The sequence below is a fragment of the Callionymus lyra genome, chromosome 5 (genome assembly GCF_982586985.1).
Source record: "Callionymus lyra chromosome 5, fCalLyr1.hap1.1, whole genome shotgun sequence".
NCBI lineage: Eukaryota > Metazoa > Chordata > Actinopteri > Syngnathiformes > Callionymidae > Callionymus > Callionymus lyra.
This window is the reverse complement of record NC_141822.1, coordinates 8337133-8351768: the sequence shown is the minus strand read 5'-3', so window position 1 is coordinate 8351768 and position 14636 is coordinate 8337133.

Below are 14636 nucleotides of genomic sequence, written 5' to 3'. Positions count from 1 at the left end.
TTCATTTAAAACAAGTTGATTAGATGGATGCAGAGTTGGATGAATGGATGGATGGATGGATAGATGGATAGCTAGATGGATGGACAGATTGATGGAAATATGGATGCATAGATTGTTGGATGGACAGATGGATGCATAGATGGAAGGATGGAAAGAATGATGCATCTCTTTGCGCTTGATGGATCTACTGACTCCTTTAAGAAACATCTTAAGACGTTTCTATTTGTTCAGGCTTTTCCTTGAATTTCTCGAACTCCTGTGTTGTTCTCGGTGTTGTCTTGATCTTTGAAGTATGTACTGTTTTGAGTATTGTTTTGATTGTTAAAGCGCTTTGTGACCCTGGTCTCGAAAAGCGCTATATAAATAAATATTACTTACTTACTTATAGATTGATGGATGGACCGATGGATGCATAGATGGATGGAAGGATAGAAAGAATGATGCATAGATTGATTGAGGGACGGATGAATGCATAGATGGATGGAAAGATGGATGAAAAGATTGATGGATGGAAAGATGGATGCATAGATGGATGGAAAAATTGATGGATGGAAAGATGGATACATAGATGGATGCATAGATGAATGGAAAGATGGATGCATAGATTGATGGATGGAAAGATGGATGCATAGATTGATGGATGGAAAGATGGATGCATAGATTGATGGACGGACAGATGGATGCATAGATTGATGGTTGGAAAGATGGATGCATAGATTGATGGATGGAAAGATGGATGCATAGATTGATGGACGGACAGATGGATGCATAGATTGATGGACGGACAGATGGATGCATAGATTGATGGTTGGAAAGATGGATGCATAGATTGATGGATGGATGGATGGATGGATGGATGGATGGATGGATGGATGGATGGATGGATGGATGGATGGATGGATGGATGGATGGATGGATGGATGGATGGATGGATGGATGGATGGATGGATGGATGGATGGATGGATGGATGGATGGATGGATGGATGGATGGATGGATGGATGGATGGATGGATGGATGGATGGATGGATGGATGGATGGATGGATGGATGGATGGATGGATGGATGGATGGATGGATGGATGGATGGATGGATGGATGGATGGATGGATGGATGGATGGATGGATGGATGGACAGATGGATGCATAGTTTGATGGATGCATAGATGAATGGAAAGATGAATGCAAAGATGGATGGGTGGAAAGATGGATGCATCGATCGATGGATGGACAGATGGATGCTCAGATTGATGGGAAGGTGGATGCATGGATTGGTGGATGGAAAGATGGATGGAAAGATGGATGGATGGATGAATAGATGGACAGATGGATGCATAGATGAATGCAAAGATGGATGGGTGGAAAGATGGATGCATAGATCGATGGATGGACAGATGGATGCTCAGATTGATGGGAAGGTGGATGCATGGACAGATGGATGGAAAGATGGATGCATAGATTGATGGATGGAAAGATGGATGCATAGATTGATTGATGGAAAGATGGATGCATAGATTGTTGGATGGACAGACGGATGGGTAATTATTTATATCTCCAGGAAACATAACGTTTGGATTTTTGTTCTTTTTTCCATACTTTCTGTGAGTATTTATTTTAATTTTGGAGTATTTGCACAGTAGAACTGACTCGGGGCGAACCAACTGATCACCACCGTCTGAGACGGCAGTTGCATTCATTTCTACCACAGCTTATAAGGGTTTATGAAGCTTCATGAAACAGTGCCACATGTTCTCAGAAGATGGCGCTCTTGAGACGAAAACGACGAGAGGTTTTTATTAAAAGAGCTGCGCAAAAGCCAAAGCAAAGAGCGCCATCTAGTGGGCTCTGAAAATCAGGAGAATACTCCATGAACCTTCATCAACCCATAACTACCAAGATGACTTTCTGAAGTTTACACAAGTATAAAAAACAACAACAGAACCAGCGCCTTTTGTAAAATAAAAAGAAATTGGACATGCGGGGCTGGAGACACTTCCATTTTCACGACAATGTAATTTCACTTTTCTTACGTAGTGCCTTCCTACTGTTTTTTGTATAATCTTGAACTGTAGGTTTGTGTGACAATCTTGATATCAACTTAGTCATTTTAAGTATCAACACACATGAAATGAATGTCCTCGTTTTTTTGTTATTATTTGTATTATTCACTTATATATTTATTTTCTTTCATGCCTGTTAAAGTAAGTTGTTAAAATATATCTGTAAAAACATAATTCATAACTTTTTCATTTCCAGTATAAATGTAAGTTCTTCAAAACAATCAACGCACAAAAATGAAGACAATGGAAAGCGCACACTGAATAAAGTTTTACCTTACCTTACCTTACCTTACCTTACCTTACCTTATCTTACCTTACCTTACTCAACACTCAACAATGAAGACAAATAAAGAAGGAAAACAAAAAGAAGAATTTTGAACTTTCTCTTCGCTACACGTTGAACTGGACGAACCTTCTCCATGTCCTGGCTCTGATCCCATGTTGACGTAACACATGTGTGTAAAAAAAAAACTAAAGTGAAGCATGTTAAAGTGTGTTGTGGATCTAAAAGTGAATGGAGGTTTATTTCGAGCGGCCCGGCAGGATTCCTCTGACGTCACGGCTGAAAACGGAGAAGCTGGTGCGCGAACATCTGCGTATGTTTCTTTACGAACAGGGTGTGGACACCAGAGATCTCAGCTTGGGTTTCCATGTCTGACGGTCCGGTCCTGCTGCACAGAACCAGCTGGACCTGTTTGGACGCCGCTCGGGCTGAATAAGCATGGAGGACATCTTTGATGTCGTCTCTGTTGCAGGTGTGGCAACAATTCTCTTTGTCGACATCTCAGCGCATCACAGTGTTTGTTTGCTTCGTCGTTTCATCCAAAACATACTGTTGGCGAGGATTACAGCCAATGTTGTCGTATCAGGTTTCACAGGATGTTTGAACTGAATTATTCACTTTTTATTCATGTCACTTTAATTCATGTCACTTTTAATTCATGTCACTTTTAATTCATGTCACTTTAAATTCATGTCACTTTGAATTCATGTCACTTTTAATTCATGTCACTTTAAATTCATGTGACTTTAATTCATGTCACTTTAAATTCATGTCACTTTTAATTCATGTCACTTTTAATTCATGTCACTTTTTATTCATGTGACTTTTTATTCATGTCACTTTGAATTCATGTCACTTTTAATTCATGTCACTTTTAATTCATGTCACTTTTAATTCATGTCACTTTTTATTCATGTCACTTTAAATTCATGTCACTTTTAATTCATGTCACTTTTAATTCATGTCACTTTTAATTCATGTGACTTTAAATTCATGTAACTTTTAATTCATGTCACTTTTAATTCATGTCACTTTTAATTCATGTCACTTTTAATTCATGTCACTTTTAATTCATGCCACTTTTAATTCATGTCACTTTTAATTCATGTCACTTTTAATTCATGTCACTTTTAATTCATGTCACTTTTAATTCATGCCACTTTTAATTCATGTGACTTTAATTCATGTCACTTTAATTCATGTCACTTTTAATTCATGTCACTTTTAATTCATGTCACTTTTAATTCATGTCACTTTTAATTCATGCCACTTTTAATTCATGTGACTTTAATTCATGTCACTTTAATTCATGTCACTTTTAATTCATGTGACTTTTAATTCATGTCACTTTGAATTCATGTCACTTTTAATTCATGTCACTTTGAATTCATGTCACTTTAATTCATGTCACTTTAATTCATGTCACTTTTAATTCATGTGACTTTTAATTCATGTCACTTTTAATTCATGTCACTTTTAATTCATGTCACTTTAATTCATGTCACTTTAATTCACGTCACTTTTAATTCATGTCACTTTTAATTCATGTCACTTTTAATTCATGTCACTTTTAATTCATGTGACTTTTAATTCATGTCACTTTTAATTCATGTCACTTTTAATTCATGTGACTTTAAATTCATGTGACTTTAATTCATGTCACTTTGAATTCATGTCACTTTGAATTCATGTCACTTTGAATTCATGTCACTTTGAATTCATGTCACTTTAATTCATGTCACTTTGAATTCATGTCACTTTGAATTCATGTCACTTTAATTCATGTCACTTTGAATTCATGTCACTTTTAATTCATGTCACTTTTAATTCATGTCACTTTAAATTCATGTGACTTTAATTCATGTCACTTTTAATTCATGTCACTTTGAATTCATGTCACTTTTAATTCATGTCACTTTTAATTCATGTGACTTTAATTCATGTCACATTTAATTCATGTCACTTTTAATTCATGTCACTTTGAATTCATGTCACTTTGAATTCATGTCACTTTTAATTCATGTCACTTTTAATTCATGTCACTTTTAATTCATGTGACTTTAAATTCATGTGACTTTAAATCATGTCACTTTGAATTCATGTCACTTTTAATTCATGTCACTTTAATTCATGTCACTTTGAATTCATGTCACTTTTAATTCATGTCACTTTTAATGCATGTCACTTTTAATTCATGTCACTTTTAATTCATGTCACTTTAAATTCATGTGACTTTAATTCATGTCACTTTTAATTCATGTCACTTTTAATTCATGTGACTTTTAATTCATTTCACTTTTAATTCATGTGACTTTTAATTCATGTGACTTTTAATTCATTTCACTTTTTATTCATGTCACTTTTAATTCATGTGACTTTTAATTCATGTCACTTTTAATTCATGTCACTTTTAATTCATTTCACTTTTAATTCATGTCACTTTTAATTCATGTCACTTTTAATTCATGTCACTTTTAATTCATGTGACTTTTAATTCATTTCACTTTTAATTCATGTCACTTTTAATTCATGTCACTTTGAATTCATGTGACTTTTAATTCATGTCACTTTTTATTCATGTCACTTTGAATTCATGTCACTTTTAATTCATGTCACTTTTAATTCATGTGACTTTTAATTCATGTGACTTTTAATTCATTTCACTTTTAATTCATGTCACTTTAAATTCATGTGACTTTTAATTCATGTGACTTTTAATTCATGTGACTTTTAATTCATGTGACTTTTAATTCATGTCACTTTTAATTCATGTGACTTTTAATTCATGTGACTTTTAATTCATGTCACTTTTAATTCATGTGACTTTTAATTCATGTCACTTTTAATTCATGTCACTTTTAATTCATGTCACTTTTTATTCATGTCACTTTTAATTCATGTGACTTTTAATTCATTTCACTTTTAATTCATGTCACTTTTAATTCATGTGACTTTTTATTCATGTCACTTTTAATTCATGTGACTTTTAATTCATGTCACTTTTTATTCATGTCACTTTAAATTCATGTCACTTTTAATTCATGTCACTTTAAATTCATGTCACTTTTAATTCATGTCACTTTAAATTCATGTCACTTTAATTCATGTCACTTTTAATTCATGTGACTTTGAATTCATGTCACTTTTAATTCATGTCACTTTAAATTCATGTCACTTTGAATTCATGTCACTTTGAATTCATGTCACTTTGAATTCATGTCACTTTTAATTCATGTCACTTTGAATTCATGTCACTTTGAATTCATGTCACTTTTAATTCATGTCACTTTTAATTCATGTCACTTTTAATTCATGTCACTTTTAATTCATGTCACTTTTAATTCATGTCACTTTTAATTCATGTCACTTTTAATTCATGTCACTTTTAATTCATGTCACTTTTAATTCATGTCACTTTTAATTCATGTCACTTTTAATTCATGTCACTTTTAATTCATGTCACTTTGAATTCATGTCACTTTGAATTCATGTCACTTTTAATTCATGTCACTTTTAATTCATGTCACTTTTAATTCATGTCACTTTGAATTCATGTTACTTTTAATTCATGTCACTTTGAATTCATGTCACTTTTAATTCATGTGACTTTGAATTCATGTCACTTTGAATTCATGTCACTTTTAATTCATGTCACTTTTAATTCATGTCACTTTTAATTCATGTCACTTTTAATTCATGTCACTTTGAATTCATGTCACTTTTAATTCATGTCACTTTTAATTCATGTCACTTTTAATTCATGTCACTTTGAATTCATGTCACTTTTAATTCATGTCACTTGATGCTGACAGAAGCAATTGATCTGTAAGTAAAACTCTTACGACGAACGGATGATGGATGGATGGATGGACAGATGAACAAATATAAGAATGTATGGACGGATGGACAGATGGACTAATGAACAAATATATGAATATATGGACAGATTGACGGATGGGCCGATGAAAAATTATATGAACGGATGGACAGATGGATGGTAAAAAAAATTGACGGACAGACAGAAGGATGGACTGATTAATTGATAGACGGATGGAAGGACAAATTATTGAATGGATGGATGGACAAACAACTAGACAGACTGGCAGATGGATGGACAAATAGTCGAATGGATGGATGGTTGGATGCATTCTTTGATTGATTGATGGACAGATAGACAGACAGATGGATGAATGGACAGATGGACACACGAGTGGACAGACGGAAAGATGGATGGACTGTCAAACTGGTCCAGAAAAGGGCCGAGCCGGTGCAGGTTTTTGTTCCAACCAGTCAAGCACACATGAGTTAACGAATCAGGTGTCGGCTTAAACAAGAAACACCTGACTGACAATTAATTGATTACTGTATCCAGACGCTTGATTGGTTCAACTATATGTGCCTGAATGGTTGGATCCAAAACCTGCACCGTCTCGGCACTTTTCTGGACCAGTTTGACACCTGTTGTCTAATTGATGGATGTACAGATGGATGGACGGACAAATGGACAGATGGACGGATTAAAACACCAGTGTATTTATTTATTAAGTGGACAAAAAGTTCCAAAAACCTGAAACAAATTCAAAACAAACTCAAACAAAGTATTGAATTCAATGATTCCATAAAATATCTCAACGATCCGATGACTATTATTCCCAAATCCAAAGATGTTGTTTTGAACTCATGAATATTTGACGAGGAGTTAAGATCTTGTCGTTGATCTTTAATTCAGCAGGTCAACCTCGGCGTCAACACCCGTCGGCGCTGGATGCTGCGAGGATTAGCGTCGTGCTAACGAGCCGCTCATCCCTCATCAAACTTTCAACGCTTCTATTAACATTATCCAGATGGAAGGAGCGCCTTCAACTCCCGCCTATCAAAGGAAAGGTCACTCTGTGTCCAACAGCGTGTCTTCCTGGCGTCGGCCCGGGAACTACAACCGTAATATGGATCCATGGTCGCTCGCCGTAATTTGCCGATGGTTTGTCGGAGCCTATGGAGCGACTTGTGTGCGACTCGTGAGGGACTCGACGAGTTCATGGAAGTTCACGGGGTTTAAAAAAAAACCCACGGATTCTATATTGAGAGGGCGAGTGAGTCATCCTCGCATTATAGGATCTTCTCCGGCTCGTTCTGCTGAGCTCAGCTTTAATGTGACGCTGTTAGTGTTTTTAAGAGATTTTTCATAAAACGCCTCGTCATGGTGACCTCAAACACGCCTGCCGTCAGCGCGGGATTCTAACCCCCAACTTCTGCTTCGTTCGTCTGTTTGTTCAAATGAACGCATGAATTAGAAAAACACAAAAATCACTTTTTTTGAGCAATGTTTTGTAAATACAATGAAGGTAAAACTGTGTCTTCGACTGTTTATTATTTAACTTTACGTACATTTTATTAATCCCTTGTGTTATCTCAGGGTCGAGGTGACCCGAAGGCCTGAAAACAAATGTGTCTGTGGTATCCCTTGTGTTGTCTCTGGGTCAAGATGACCAGAAGGCCTGAAAACATATGTATTTGTGGTATCCCCTGTGTTATCTCAGGGTCAAAATGACCCAAAGGCCTGATAACAAATGGGTTTGTGGTATCCCTTTTGTTATCTCAGGGTCAATATGACCCAAAGGCCTGATAACAAATGGGTTTGTGGTATCCCTTTTGTTATCTCAGGGTCAAAATGACCCAAAGGCCTGATAACAAATGCGTTTGTGGTATCCTTGTGTTATCTCAGGGTCAAAATGACCCAAAGGCCTGATAACAAATGGGTTTGTGGTATCCCTTTTGTTATCTCAGGGTCAAAATGACCCAAAGGCCTGATAACAAATGTGTTTGTGGTATCCTTGTGTTTTCTTGAGGTCAAGGTGACCCGAAGGCCCATAAAACAAATGTGTTTATGGTATCCCTCGTGTTGTCTCTGGGTCAAGGCCTTTGTTGTTCATGTTTTCTTAATATTACTTAATTTATATTACTTAATATTCTCTGGATCAAGGTGACTCGAAGGCCCAAAAACAAATGTGTCTGTGGTATCCCTTGTGTTGTCTCTGGGTCAAGATGACCAGAAGGCCTGAAAACATATGTATTTGTGGTATCCCTTGTGTTATCTCAGGGTCAAAATGACCCAAAGGCCTGATAACAAATGGGTTTGTGGTATCCCTTTTGTTATCTCAGGGTCAAAATGACCCAAATGCCTGATAACAAATGGGTTTGTGGTATCCCTTTTGTTATCTCAGGGTCAAAATGACCCAAAGGCCTGATAACAAATGCGTTTGTGGTATCCTTGTGTTATCTCAGGGTCAAAATGACCCAAAGGCCTGATAACAAATGGGTTTGTGGTATCCCTTTTGTTATCTCAGGGTCAAAATTACCCAAAGGCCTGATAAAAAATGGGTTTGTGGTATCCTTGTGTTTTCTTGAGGTCAAGGTGACCCGAAGGCCCATAAAACAAATGTGTTTATGGTATCCCTTGTGTTGTCTCTGGGTCAAGGCCTTTGTTGTTCATGTTTTCTTAATATTCTCAATAGTTTCAGATCCTTCATCTTTTTAATAATAATAATAATAACAATAATTGAATATATATATGAAATGTTTTAGAAAAAGAATGTCATTTATTTATTATTTATTACTTTATGTCATGTTAGAAGGTTCTGTACCAAAAACAACAGTGATTTAAAAATGACACAGTACATTTAAAAAAAGCACGATGATTAAACATTATAAAATAAGATACATTCCATTTACAAAATAAAACATATCAAAATATTCATAATTAAGGAAAAAATAGAATAAATACAAACACACAATTCAATGTGTGCGTTTGTTGCGCGTCGATTTAGATGAGTCCCTAGAACTTAGACAAATGAGATTTGTTCCTCTTTAATCATGAAGGAAATTAATAGGAAAGTTTTACAAAAAAGGGTTTTGTTAGCAAAATCTCAAGACAGAATTTTTTTATTTAAATGTCATCAGTTGTTAAAAATTCCTATCAATCCTGTGAAACTTCAAAGCTAAAAAATGATCAAATCTCGTTGAAAGATAAATGTACCACAATAATACTGGGAAAATCACAATATGTGATAAGAAAGCAGCTGCTTGGCAGGGGTCTGCACACTCTGGTTCTGATTTAGATACATTTTAAAATAGTGAGTAATTGTTGTTCATCTTCTCCTATTTTTAATGACTTTGGTGGCTTTACTTCGTCGGATACTCACTTATAATGAGACAAAATGTTCCAAAGAAAAGTGTATTTTTGACTGAACTCGTCTCAGATCCGTGTACTTCAAAGTGGCCGAGACGAGACTGGATCCGAGACCAGTGCGACCAGAAGAACATTCTAAAAATATAATAATATCTGGGTTTTCAAGACCCGCACATTTGCAAACCTCATCTGCAGAAGCACGAACACGTCGAGCGAACACACTCCAGTGGAACCTTCACAACATCTGTGCGTCGCATCTTGAGGCGGAGATTTCTACGGGTCGTAAAGATGATTTATTCACAGTAATGCGCCGCCGCCACCTGTTATTGGACTCTGTGGTGACATATACTGACATATACTGGGCCACGAACATGGTGACGCTCGGTACTTCTCTGTGTATGATGGACATGATCTGTTCAGAACGTAATACTGCTCTCAGGTCTGTGAGTGTTAAACAACGACACAACGTTGTTGTAATCATGAGTCGCACAACTCTGTGTCGGTCACAAGCGTATGGAAGTAGAAGTAGTATAAACATTATATCAACAGTATATCAACAGTATATCAACAGTACATCAACAGTACATCAACAGTATAAGACCTTAAGACGTTTCTATTTGTTCAGGCTTTTCCTTGAATTTCTCGAACTCCTGTGTTGTTCTCAGTATTATCTTGATCTTTAAAGTATGTACTTTTTTGAGTATTGTTTTGATTGTCTAAGCGCTTTGTGACCCTGGTCTCGAAAAGCGCTATATAAATAAATATTACTTACTTACTTACTTACTTACATACTTAGTATATCAACAATGTTTTAACAGTATAGCAACAGTATATCAACAATATTTAAACAGTATATAAACAGTATATCAACAATATATCAACAATGTTTTAACAGTATAACAACAGTATATCAACAATATTTAAACAGTATATCAACAGTATATCAACAGTACATCAACAGTATATCAACAATATATCAACAGTATATCAACAATATATCAACAGTATATCAACAGTATATCAACAGTACATCAACAGTATATCAACAATATTTAAACAGTATATAAACAGTATATCAACAGTACATCAACAGTATATCAACAATATATCAACAGTATATCAACAGTATATGAACAATATATCAACAGTATATCAACAATATTTAAACAGTATATAAACAGTATATCAACAGTACATCAACAGTATATCAACAATATATCAACAGTATATCAACAATATATCAACAGTATATCAACAGTATATCAACAGTATATCAACAGTATATCAACAATATATCAACAGTATATCAACAGTATATCAACAGTATATCAACAGTATATCAACAGTACATCAACAGTATATCAACAATATATCAACAGTATATCAACAGTATATCAACAGTATATCAACAGTACATCAACAGTATATCAACAGTACATCAACAGTATATCAACAATATTTAAACAGTATATAAACAGTATATCAACAGTACATCAACAGTATATCAACAATATATCAACAGTATATCAACAGTATATCAACAATATATCAACAGTATATCAACAGTATATCAACAATATTTAAACAGTATATAAACAGTATATCAACAGTACATCAACAGTATATCAACAATATATCAACAGTATACCAACAATATATCAACAGTATATAAACAGTATATCAACAGTACATCAACAGTACATCAACAGTATTTAAACAGTATATAAACAGTATATCAACAGTACATCAACAGTATATCAACAATATATCAACAGTATATCAACAATATATCAACAGTATATCAACAGTATATCAAGATATCAACAGTATATCAACAGTATATCAACCGTATATCAACAGTATATCAACAGTATATCAGTATATCAACAGTATATCAATATATCAACAGTATATCAACAGTATATCAACAGTATATCAATATATCAACAGTATATCAATATATCAACAGTATATCAACAATATATCAACAGTATATCAATATATCAACAGTATATCAACAGTATATCAACAGTATATCAATATATCAACAGTATATCAACAGTATATCAATATATCAACACTATATCAATATATCAACAGTATATCAACAGTATATCAACAGTATATCAATATATCAACAGTAAATCAACAATATATCAACAGTATATCAATATATTAACAGTATATCAACAGTATATCAACAGTAAATCAATATATCAACAGTATATTATATAAATATATCAAGAATATTGAAGTATTTCATTTGGTTATTTTTTAATTCAGGTGCTTTTTTTAAAGCATTGGTTAATTTATAATTTATTTAAATAATTTCTATATTGAAAGAAAGTATTTTTTATATATAAAGCTTTGTAATTCCAATAATAATTCAAAAAATAAGTTTCAGCATTTTTAATTCATTGCCTTTTAGATCTAATGTTAAATGTTGGTCTAAAAGTGCCAATACTAACTTTTTATTTATTTTTATATAAAGAGGTCAAGGTGACCCTTGGCCTTCGGGTCATCTTGACCCAGAGACAGATAAGGGTTAAATGATTGGATTAAAAAAGGACGGAGTTACATGAATAAACTTTCAGTCAATAACAGTTTCAACATTGTTTTTATCATGATTGACTGAAAGTTCGATCAGTAGCTCAGTGATCCTTTGGTAATGTCTGGTGACGCTATTATACCAACATTTTTATATTGAATTTAAAATACCACAAATTAAAAAACGTTAAATTCAGAAAATTTATTTTTGAACTATTGGAATTATAATATCAAAGTGTATGTGTAAAAATTTTTTTTTTTTTTTTCAATGTACAAATGATTGATTACAATGTTTGTGTTTATGTGTGTACATGTGTATTTATGTGTATGTGTGTGTCTATATGTGTGCATGTGTGTGTGTATATATTTGTGCATGTGTGTGTGTATATATTTGTGCATTTGTGTCTGTATAGGTGTGTGCATGGGTGTGTATATATTTGTGCATGTGTGTGTGTAAAGATGTGTGCTTGTGTGTGTATTTATATATGTATATATATGTGTTTGTGTGTATGTGTATATATTTGTTCATCTGTGTGTACAGTATATACTGTATATACAACATATTTATGTGTGTGTTTGTGTGTGTGAGTGTGCATGTACACGTGTGTGTATATGTGTGTAAGTACTTACAGTATATGTGTGTGTTGGTGTACATGTACACGTGTGTGTATATGTGTGTATGTACTTATAGTATATGTGTGTGTTGGTGTACATGTACACGTGTGTGTATATGTGTGTAAGTACTTACAGTATATGTGTGTGTTGGTGTACATGTACACGTTTGTGTATATGTGTGTATGTACTTATAGTATATGTGTGTGTTTGTGTGCAGGTACACTTGTGTGTATATGTGTGTAAGTACTTACAGTATATGTGTGTGTTTGTGTACACGTGTGTGTATATGTGTGTATGTACTTATAGTATATGTGTGTGTTGGTGTACATGTACACGTGTGTGTATATGTGTGTAAGTACTTACAGTATATGTGTGTGTTGGTGTACATGTACACGTGTGTGTATCTGTGTGTAAGTACTTACAGTATATGTGTGTGTTGGTGTACATGTACACGTTTGTGTATATGTGTGTATGTACTTATAGTATATGTGTGTGTTTGTGTGCAGGTACACTTGTGTGTATATGTGTGTAAGTACTTACAGTATATGTGTGTATGTGTGCATGTACACGTGTGTGTATATGTGTGTAAGTACTTACAGTATATGTGTGTATGTGTGCATGTACACGTGTGTGTATATGTGTGTAAGTACTTATAGTATATGTGTGTGTTGGTGTACATGGACACATGTGTGTATATGTGTGTAAGTACTTATAGTATATGTGTGTGTTTGTGTGCATGTACACATGTGTGTATATGTGTGTATGTACTTATAGTATATGTGTGTGTTTGTGTGCATGTACACGTGTGTGTATATGTGTGTAAGTACTTACAGTATATGTGTGTGTTGGTGTACATGTACACGTTTGTGTATATGTGTGTATGTACTTATAGTATATGTGTGTGTTTGTGTGCAGGTACACTTGTGTGTATATGTGTGTAAGTACTTACAGTATATGTGTGTATGTGTGCATGTACACGTGTGTGTATATGTGTGTAAGTACTTACAGTATATGTGTGTGTTTGTGTACATGTACACGTGTTCAAAAAAAACAAATCCAACATTTCAAAATAGAAATAAATGAATGAGTTAAAGATAATAAATCAATGCTGTGAACAAAAACATGTCAATAAAGTTTTAACAGAAACACTTTCATTGATGACTCAACTCTTCACTCTCTCAACCATTCACGCCTCACAGGCTCCACCCAAACACGGGGGTCTCCATGGCGACGGGCCCGGCTGTCAATCGGACCAAACCTTTTCGAGGTGTGCGAGCCTTTGTGCGTGGAGCGCCTGTGACGGCGGATCAGGGATCTCCCTCGCGGCCTCCGGTCGCCCCGGCAACATTCCTGAAGACACACCGGTCCAGACTTGAGGTGGATTCCAGAGGAGCTCCCAGGAAGTGCGGAGGCTTCCCCCGCCGACGCTGTTGTCGGCGTCGCCGTGGCGACGGCTTCCGGGCCGCGGAGTGTGTGTACAGAGGGTTCACACGCCGGCTTACCTGTTGCTGTCTTTTAAAAATAGACGCGGACACACCTGAGGAGCGTCACGCCTGCTGTCGCAACCCGGGCTTCCCCAACTATTTACTCCATGTTGACAAGTGTGTTGCCGTGGCAACGCGGAGCGTCAACGAGAGGTCATCGAGGAGATACAAATATCTTCAGTAGTATTTACACTGAAACCTGGTACATTCAAGCAGGGTCAAGGTGACCCGAAGGCCTGGAATCAAATGTGTTTGTGGTATCCCCTGTGTTATCTCCGGGTCAAGGTGAATGACCTCCACCACTGTGTTTATGGACGCCAGGGAGGTTGTTGACCTTTGACCCAGAGACATCAAGTTCATGTAGAAACCTGTTAAATCTACAGAACTAGGGCTGACAATATGTGCGCTTTGCGTGTGTATGTGTGTGTGTTTGTGTATGTGTGGGCAAAATATGTGTTGTGTT